The following is a 10,647-nucleotide window of genomic DNA, read 5'->3' as shown; positions in this document are numbered from 1 at the left end:
GCAAGGGGAGAGAGAGAGAGAGAGAGAGAGAGAGAGAGAGAGAGAGAGAGAGAGATATGGTGGAGGACACCATTACCGCTGGCGAGGATCTCATCGGAAGGGTGCTGAAACAGCGGCTGCAGGTGTCTTTTCTCTCTTGAAATGCTGTGTGGAGCTGCTTGTAGCCATTGCCTCTCTGTGTGATTTGCCTTTCTAGCCTCACTGACGGTTCAGTGGCAGCGGCAGCCCTTCCCCAGCGGTGCCCCTTTTTCCTCTCCTTCCTTTCTTCTGAGTTTCTTTTTTCTTCTTCTCACGTTCCTTCTTCCTGTTTGTGTGTTGATGTATGATTTTGAATTTTGGTTGAGTTGTGTAAGTGGTGACGGTAGTGGTGGAGATGTGTGGGTGGTAGTAGTTATTAATTGGAGGGTGATGGTGATGGTAACCAAAGAGACGATGAGATGATAGAGGATGGGTTTATAGAGTTGGGGGTTAGATTAGAAGTTTTTAGTAAATTTTGGTTAAATTTAAAATTTTGAATAAGGGTAAGATTGAAAACAAGCAATTGACCAATTATTGAATGTCAAAAAATTAACAGAAGGGGTAAAATTAAAACTTATTTGAAACGTTAAAGATAAAATTGAATCAAATTAAATTTTAGGGATAATTTTAAAATTTTTTGAAAAAAGTCAGGGACAAAAAACATATTTTACTAATTTTATTTACTAAATCATTGTCTGCATAAACACCAAAATTTAAAAAATTTTGAGTAGCAGCTAATGTATCTAAAGTATTGATGCGTGAGCATCTTGTCTATCTTTTCCTAGTGAATTTGCACTTAAATTGTTGAGTTTAGTTAAGAATTAATTATATTTTAGCCACTATGGATGCTATTTTAAGTCTTGGGCAATTTTATCTATTTCAAGTAGCATTCGGCGGAATTTGACGGAGTTTCTGCAGCACAAGAATCAAAGGAAATCGCTGCGAGGAGCGACACAAACGCGTGCCTGACGCGTGCGCGTGATCTGGAATTCTCCACGGCGACGCGTACGCGTGACTGACGCGTATGCGTGATTTGAAGATTTGCTCAGCGACGTGTTCGCATGACCGACGCGTCCGCGTGACTTGCGAAGAAGCCCAGCGACACGTATACGTGACGTGCGCGATTTGCAGAAATTATAGAAATCACTGGCGTGTATTTTGGGCCGCATTTTGACTCAGTTTTTAGCCCAAAAAATACAGATTAGAAGCTGTAGAATGGACAATTCAGGTGGTCCCCACCCATCAGCAGAAGACTTGTTAATTAATTCGAATTTAAATTCAAACCTTATCTTTGAGGAAAGGAGATTATTTTTTAGAGAATTAGATAATAATTTATTAGGATTAGATATAAATAAGAACTCTGTACATTTAGACAGGAAGATACAGATTGTTACCAGAACCCTTATTTTTCTTCTCTGAACCATGAGCAACTAATCCTCCATTGTTAAGGTTAGGAGATCTGTCTATTTTCATGGATTGATTCGTTTGATCTTTTTAATTTAATTCATGTCTTGATTTATATTTTAATAATTGTTTTCATTCTTTGTTCTATGAACATTGGGTGGAACGGAAGTATAACCCATGTTCTAATCGAGTTCTCGTAAAACTTGGAAAAGCTCTTTACTTGAACAACAGCTTGAAAACATATTATACTGAATTTTTAATTGTTTGTATTTAAAGGGATACGTGACATATAATCCCCTTATTTGTGGATAATTAGGATTCTTTTGGCATATAAACTAGAAATTGATCATCACCCTCTAATTGAAATTAATTGACTAAGAAATTGGCAATTAATGAATTTTAGAGGAGACTAGGAAGGTCTAAGGAATTAGGGTCTAGTCACATATAGTTTGCCATAAAATTAAATCTTGCATGATTAAATTAATTAGTAATAAAAGTTAATCCAGAAATTAGATAACTCTGAAACCTTAACTGCTTTCCCAAATAATTTATTTTCAACTCATTGATGCTTGCTTTCTGAAATTCTTAAAATAATGTTTAATGCTCTTTGAATATCTCAAAACCACTTTCTGCTTGCCTAACTAATCCTATCAAACGCTATTGTTGCTTGATCCATCAATCCTTGTGGGATCGACCCTTACTCACGTAAGGTATTACTTGGTACGACCCGGTGCATTTGCCGGTTAGTAGTGTGGGTTGTAAAATACCGCATCAAGTTTTTGGCGCCGTTGCCGAGGATTGACTGTGATTAACAACTATTAGTTGTTTGGTTGCTTAGATTAGGCGTTTTATTTTTAATTTTATTAAAATCTATTTAAAAAAATATTTCAAAAAAATAAATTTTTAAATAAATAAATAGCACTAATATCTTTCTTAATTTCAGAAATTAAGTTTGGTGTTACCTGTTTATTTGTTCTATTTATTTATTTATTTTATTTAGTATTATTTTTATTTCTTTATATAGATTACCTTACTGGAAATTCTCTACACTTTGACATAGAGATTCCCATTCTCTATTGTTTTATTGTTGTTTATGCGCAGGAACAGAGACAAAGAACATCTCTTAGGCTTTGATCCTGAACCTGAAAGGACTTTCAGGTGGTGTTTACAACAAGCAAGACTTTACAAGGCTACAAAATCCACTATGGATCTGACTAATAATGAGAATGCCAATGCGGCAAATCCGAATGGGAATGAGCAACAAAGGAGAGTGCTTGGCTCTTACTCTTCTCCTACTGCAGATCTTTATGGAAAAAGCATCATGGTGCCTCCTATTACTGCGAACAACTTTGAGTTGAAGCCTCAACTGGTCACTCTAGTGCAACAAAATTGCCAGTATCACGGTCTTTCCCACGAAGACCCAAATCAATTTATCTCTAGTTTTCTATAAATTTGTGATACTGTGAAGACAAATGGAGTAAACCTTGATGTGTATAAACTCATGCTCTTCCCGTTTGCTCTGAGGGATGGAGCAAAGCTATGGTTAGATTCCTAACCCAAGGAGAGTTTGGACACTTAGAACAAGGTGGTTACTGAGTTTCTCACTAAATTTTTCCCACCAAAGAAGCTGACTAAGCTTAGGATGGAGGTTCAGACTTTCAGGCAGAAAGATGGTGAGACTCTATATGAAGCTTGGGAGAGATACAAGCTACTGACTAAGCAATGCCCTCCGGACATGTTCTCCAAATGGACTCAACTAGACATCTTTTATGAAGGCTTAGGTGAAATGTCCAAGATATGCTTAGACAATTCTGCAGGAAGTTCATTGCACAAGAAGAAGACACCGGAGGAGACTATTGAGCTTATTGAATTGGTTGCTAGCAACCAATATCTATACTCATCTAACAGGAATACTGTGAACTCTGAAGCTCCTCAGAAGAAGAGTGTCATGGAAGTGGAAGCTTGGTGGACGAAATTGTGATCACAGCAATGTAGTATTCTTTGTTGTTGTATGAAATCATTATTATGGCACGTGTGGACACAACTCCGTTCAACTAAACCAGCAAGTGTACTGGGTCGTCCAAGTAATAAACCTTACGTGAGTAAGGGTCGATCCCACAGAGATTGTTGGTATGAAGCAAGCTATAGTCACCTTGTAAATCTCAGTTAGGCAGATTAAAGTGGTTTATGGGTTTTCGAATATTAATAATAAAAAGAAAATAAAAGGGATAGAAATACTTATGTAAATTAATAGTGGGAATTTCAGATAAGTGTATGGAGATGCTGTGCTCCTCTTGAATCTCTACTTTCCTATTACAGTCATCCAATCCTTCCTACTCCTTTCCATGGCAAGCTGTATGTAGGGCATCACCGTTGTCAATGGCTACATCCCATCCTCTCAGTGAAAACGTTCCTATGCTCTGTCACAGCACGGCTAATCATCTGTCGGTTCTCAATCAGGTTGGAATAGAATCCCTTGATTCTTTTGCGCTTGTCATCACGCCCAGCCTTCAGCTTGAGGTACAGCAGAGCTCCACACCCTTAATCTATGGTGTGCAGAAACTCCACTGTTGAAAATACATAAGTAAAAGGTTCAGGCATGGCCGAATGGCCAGCCCCCTAAAACGTGATCAATAGCCTCTGAAGATGAAGAATAATACAAAACTGAGACCAAAGATGAAACGTGGTCAAAAGACCTCTAATACAATAGTTAAATGTTCTATTTATAATAAACTAGCTCCTAGGGTTTACATGAGTAAGTAATTGATGCATAAATTCACTTCCGGGGCCCACTTGGTGTATGTTTGGGCTGAGCTTGATCAATCCACGAGCTGAGGCTTCTCTTGGAGTTGAACTCCGAGTTATGACGTGTTTTGGGCGTTCAACTCCGGATCATGACGTTTTTCTGGCGTTTAACTCCAGACAGCAGCATGTACTTGGCGTTCAACGCCAAGTTACGTCGACAATTTCCGAATAAAGTATGGACTATTATATATTGCTGGAAAGCTCTGGATATCTACTTTCCAACGCCGTTGAGAGCGCGCCAATTGGAGTTCTGTAGCTCCAGAAAATCCATTTCTAGTGCAGGGAGGTCAGAATCCAACAGCATCAGCAGTCCTTTGTCAGCCTTTTATCAGAGTTTTGCTCAGGTCCCTGTCAGCCTTTTTCAGAGTTTTGCTCAAGTCCCTCAATTTCAGCCAGAAATTACCTGAAATCACAGAAAAACACACAAACTCATAGTAAAGTCCAGAAATGTGAATTTAACATAAAAACTAATGAAAACATCCCTAAAAGTAGCTCAAACTTACTAAAAACTACCTAAAAACAATGCCAAAAAGCGTATAAATTATCCGCTCATCAAAGCTCTTAATGCTATTCTTGCTCAGAATAAGCTTATGTCTCAACAAATAAATCTACTCACTCAACACATGGGTGGCATGCAAGTCTCAGCCATCAACACCCAAAATCCACCTCAAGAGATCTCTTATGACATGGCAGGACATTTAGTGCAGAGTGACAACTATGATTATGCTCAACCCTCTTCTAAACAGGTTAATTACATGGGGAGTGGTTCTAAAAATCCCAATAATGACCCCTATTCTCAGACATACAATCAAGGATAGAGAAATCACCCAAATTTTGGATGGAGGGACCAATCCCAGAGACCTCATAATTTTAACAATAACTCTCAAGGCGGTTTCCAACAGAACAGCTACGATAACCGCCAATCTCAGCCACAGCAGGCTAACTTTAAATCCAAGAAAGATTTTAATTGGGAGATGATGAGGAGTTTTAAGCAGGAAACCAGAGCCTCCATTAGAAACTTGGAAGTGTAAATGGGCCAACTGAGCAAGCAAATACCTGAGAGGTCTACAAGTATATTTCCAAGTGATACAGTGGTAAACCCAAGAGAAGACTGCAAGGTTATTCAATTGAGAAGTGGTAAAACAGCTGGCTCTGAGACAAGGGCCAATGAAGAGCTAGTTGAAAAGAAAGCTCCAGAGGAGCAAAAGGAAGAAGTGGAGCACGCCCCCCCCAAAGTGTGCAGACAACCCATTTCCTGACTCTCTGGACACGTATCCTACATTGCCAAAGGCCCCTGAATACAAGCCAAAAATGCCATATCCTCAGAGACTTCAGAAGGCTTCAAAAGAAAAACAATTCTCTAAATTTTAGATGTCTTCAAGAAGCTACAAATCAACATTCCCTTTGCAAAGGCTCTTGAGCAAATGCCTCTCTATGCTAAATTTATGAAAGAATTGTTGACCCATAAGAGAAACTGGAAGGAACAAGAAACAGTGGTGTTAACCAAGGAATGCAGTGCCATTATTCAACACAACCTTCCTGAGAAGATGCCAGACCCAGAGAGCTTTGTCATTCCTTACACCATTGGATATGTTACCATTCAGAGAGCTTTACGTGACCTTGGAGCCAGCATCAATCTCATGCCACTTTCAGTGATGAAAAAGCTTCAAATTGAGGAGGTAAAATCCACTCGTATTTCTCTTCAACTTGCTGATCTTTCTATTAAATTACCTGTGGGTGTTGTTGAGGATTTACTTGTTAAAGTAGGACCATTCATCTTTTCTGTTGATTTTGTTATATTAGACATGGAAGAGGAGGTGAAATCCTCTATTATACTTGGTAGACCTTTTTTAGCTACAGGTAGAGCTCTGATTGATGTACAAAACGGTGAGTTAACCCTGAGGGTCAATGAAGAATAGGTGGTCCTTCATATTTTTGAAGCTCTCAAGCACCCTAATGATTCTGAAGAGTGTATGAAAATATATGTTATTGATCCACTTGTTCAAGAGGTACTGAAGGCTGAGGTGCTTGATGACATTCTGGATCATATCTCTAAGTATGAATTAGTTGAAATTGATAATTCACCACCGCTGAAAGCTATGGTTCACACGCCTAAAGCAGAGAAGGAAGCCCCCAAGCTTGAGCTCAAATCTCTACTCCCTTCTCTGAAATACGTGTTCTTGGGTGAGAATGACTCATATCCAGTGATTATTAGCTCCTCCCTGAAGCCTGAAGAGGAAGCGGCACTTATTTCAGTCCTCAAGAGTCATAAAATAGCTCTTGGGTGGACCATTAGTGACTTGAAGGGGATTAGTCCAACCAAGTGTATGCACAAGATCCTCCTTGAAGATGATGCTAAACTAGTTGTGCAACCACAAAGGAGACTCAATCCAACCATTAAAGAGGTGGTCCAAAAAGAGGTAATAAAACTATGGGAAGCAGGAATTATTTATCCTATTTCTGACAGTCCTTGGGTAAGTCCTGTGCAGGTAGTTCCCAAGAAAGGAGGAATGACAGTGATCAAGAATGAAAAGAATGAGCTTATTCCCACAAGAACCGTCACAGGATGGAGAATGTGTATAAACTACAGGAGGCTCAACACTGCTACAAGGAAGGATCATTTCCCCCTGTCTTTCATTGATCAAATGCTTGAGAGGTTAGCTGGTCATGCAATTTATTGTTTTTTAGATGGATATTCTGGATATAATCAAATTGCAGTGGACCCTCAAGATCAGGAGAAGACAGCATTCACATGCCCCCTTTGGAGTATTTGCCTACAGAAGAATGCCTTTTGGACTTTGCAATGCTCCAGCAACTTTTCAGAGGTGTATGCTTTCAATTTTTTCTGATATGGTTGAAAAGTTTATTGAGGTATTTATGGATGACTTTTCTATTTTTGGTAATTCTTTTGAATCATGCCTTAAGCATTTATCTCTTGTCTTGAAACGGTGTCAAGAATTAAACCTTGTTTTAAATTGGGAAAAATGTCATTTTAAGGTAACAGAAGGTATTGTTCTTGGACACCGAATTTCAAGTAAGGAAATTGAGGTTGATAAAGCAAAGGTGGAAGTAATTGAAAAATTACCACCACCAACTAATGTTAAGGCAATCAGGAGTTTCTTGGGTCATGCAGGATTTTATAGAAGATTTATAAAGGATTTTTCTAAAATTGCTAAACCTCTAAGCAACCTCTTGGTTACTGATGTTCCTTTTGTCTTTGATTCTGATTGTTTGCATGCTTTTGAGACTCTAAAATCAAACCTTACCTCTGCCCCCATTATAGCTCCCCTTGACTGGGATATACCATTTGAATTAATGTGTGATGCTAGTGATTTTGCTATAGGAGCTGTTTTAGGATAGAGGCATGGTAAGCTTGTACATGTTATTTACTATGCCAGTCGTGTGTTAAATGATGCCCAAAAGAATTACACAACTATAGAAAAGGAATTATTAGCTGTTGTGTATGTTTTTGATAAGTTTAGGTCCTATTTACTTGGTTCTAAGGTTATTATTTATACTGATCATGCTACTTTGAAGTACCTTCTAACCAAACAGGATTCTAAACCAAGATTAATCAGATGGGTGTTGCTCCTTCAGGAGTTTGATATTGAGATAAAAGACAGGAAAATGGTCAGAGAATCAAGTAGCTGACCATCTCTCCAGAATTGAGCCAGAAGGAGGGGTACAACCACCCACAGCTGTGACTGAGATGTTTCCGGATGAGCAATTGTTCTTCATTCAGTAGGCACCTTGGTTTGCAGACATTGCAAATTATAAGGCCATGAATTTTATCCCAAGGGAGTACAGTAGGCAAAAGGTGAAGAAGCTACTGACTGATACAAAGTACTACATTTGGGAAGAACCATACCTTTTTAAAAGGTGCTCAGATGGAATAATTCGGAGATGTGTCCCGGATGAGGAAAAATAGCAGATTCTTTGGCACTGTCATGGGTCTGATTATAGAGGCCACTTTGGAGGTGAAAGGACAGCTACAAAAGTTCTTCAGAGCGGGTTCTACTGGCCGACTCTCTTCAGGGACTCAAGAGCATTTGTAAAGCATTGTGGCAGATATGAAAAAGCTGCAAACCTTCCTGCCAACCATGAAGTGCCACAGCAGGGAATTCTTGAGGTTGAGTTATTTGATGTGTGGGAAATTGATTTCATGGGACCTTTTCTACCCTCACATTCAAACAACTATATTCTAGTGGTATTTGACTATGTGTCCAAATGGGTAGAAGCAGTAGCTTTGCCCACCAATGATACCAAAGTGGTAATGAGCTTTCTTCAAAAATACATCTTTAGCCGGTTTGGTGTCCCAAGGACACTCATTAGTAATGGAGGAAGCCATTTCTGCAACAGACAGCTGGACTCTCTTCTGCAGAGATATGGAGTCTGTCATAAAGTGGCAACCCCCTATCACCCTCAGACAAGTGGACAGGTTGAAGTTTCCAACAGGGAGCTTAAGAGGATTCTAGAGAAGACCATCAGTATTTCACAAAAGGACTGGTCTAGGAAGCTTGATGATGCTCTCTGGACATACCGGACAGCGTATAAGACTCCCATTGGCATGTCCCCCTATCAGTTGGTCTATGGCAAAGCCTGTCACTTGCCAGTTGAGCTGGAGCATAAAGCTTACTAGGCAATCCGATACCTAAACCTTGATTCAGAAGCTGCAGGAATCAAGCGAATGCTTAAGCTAAATGAGTTTGATGAATTCAGATATTCAACCTGTGAGAATGCCAAGCTCTATAAGGAAAGAACTAAGCTACTGCATGATAAGAAGATTGCCATCAGAGTCTTTGAGCCAGGACAAAAAGTGCTTCTATATAATTCAAAGCTCAAATTCTTTATCGGGAAGTTGAAATCCCGATGGTCAGGACCGTTTGTGGTTACTAGAGCTTCACCATATGGTCATGTGGAAATACAGGAAGAGAATTCTGACAGAAAATTTACAGTGAATGGCTAGAGGTTGAAGCACTATCTTGGAGGCGAGATCGATCACCAGAGGTCCACTCATCTGCTGAATTAGCAGAGTTGACCGTCAAGCTAGTGACGATAAAGAAGCGCTTGTCGGGAGGCAACCCGATGATTTCGTATCCTTAGATATTTTTCGTAGTAGTAGTTTTCTTACTAATTTTCTGATCATACAGCTATTCTATCTCAGAAACCAAACACCTTAAGCTCTATATATATTTAAAAAAAAAGAAGAGAGCGCACACGACGCGCAAGCGTCACTGACGCGAACGCGTCGATCATGTGTGCATGAAAAATGACATTTGACAGAGAGTTGCGTGGGAGTGGCGCTGAACTCATGCCTTTCGCACAAACGATCCCACGCGAACGCGTACCCCACGCGGTCGCGTTGTTTGTGATTTTTGCCATTCACGCGGGCGCGTCACCGACGCGAACGCGTGACCTACAAATTCGACGTAAAAGCGTGTTCGGGCAGAGGGTTGTGCTGGCTTGGGGCAGGAAGTCTGCTACAAGCACAAGTTAGAGCACACGGACGCATGACTAATGCGTTCGTGTCAGTTGCACATATGGCCTTCCACGCGAGCGCGTGCATGACGCGAACGCGTCGTCCAAATAATTGGCTCCCAAGCCATGTGAACAGAGAGTCGCGCGGGCGCGCGGCTGGCTTCAAGCGAATCGCACAAAATCTGCGAGCCTGACGTTAACGCGTCATTATGAAGAATACGCGACCCACGCGTACGCGTCGCTTGCGCCAACCAGTTTTCTTTTCTCTCTCTCTCTCCCAATCCTAATTCTCTCTTATTCTTTTATCCTTTTATTTTTCTCTCCTCATAATATTTGTTTCTTCTATTTTCAGTTCTTCTTTACTTGAGGACAAGCAAACCTTTAAAGTTTGGTGTTGTTGGATGCTGCGCTTATTGGTTTTCTGGCACAAAAGGGAGGTGAATCATCTTCATTAAGGAGCACAACCTGAAGAATAAAGCGACCACTAGGATAACTAAGGTGGTTGAGTTCCTTTCAATTTTTTTTATTCCTCCCCTCTTTTTCTATGTTATGTTCCGGCTTTCTGCTATTTTGCTTTGATTGTTGCATGATCCTTTATTAGTTAGAATCTTAGGACCAGTTTAGTTTCCTTTTAATTGCTTTAATGCTGAAAAGATGTTTCATGTACCACTCACTGAACTTGAATCTAAAAAGAAAAGAAAAAGACGTGATGTATTGCATGAGAAATTGAGTTAATTTTAAGAATAGTCTTATTTACTTAAATGTGGTGGTATTTTCTGGGATTTTTGGAATGCATGATATGAACAGTGCATATTTGAATTTGAATCAAGAGATGTTGATGTATAAGGAACAGGAATTTAGAGAATTATTATGACTTCTCTGAAATAAACAAAAATTTAATCCTTGAAAAAAATATAGATAATAATTAATAAATAAAAGCAA

The 10,647-nt window shown here is 39.6% G+C and overlaps 1 non-coding gene across 1 annotated transcript; it reads right to left on the bottom strand.

The window, feature by feature from the left end:
* Positions 1-3,055: 3,055 nt before the first annotated feature.
* LOC127740990 (small nucleolar RNA R71) lies at positions 3,056-3,162 on the bottom strand. Its single transcript, XR_008001845.1, has one exon. It is a non-coding gene; the product is annotated as a small nucleolar RNA R71 (small nucleolar RNA).
* Positions 3,163-10,647: the final 7,485 nt, after the last annotated feature.

Source organism: Arachis duranensis, chromosome 7 (genome assembly GCF_000817695.3).
Source record: "Arachis duranensis cultivar V14167 chromosome 7, aradu.V14167.gnm2.J7QH, whole genome shotgun sequence".
Taxonomy (NCBI): domain Eukaryota; kingdom Viridiplantae; phylum Streptophyta; class Magnoliopsida; order Fabales; family Fabaceae; genus Arachis; species Arachis duranensis.
This window is presented reverse-complemented; position numbering and strand designations above follow the sequence as displayed.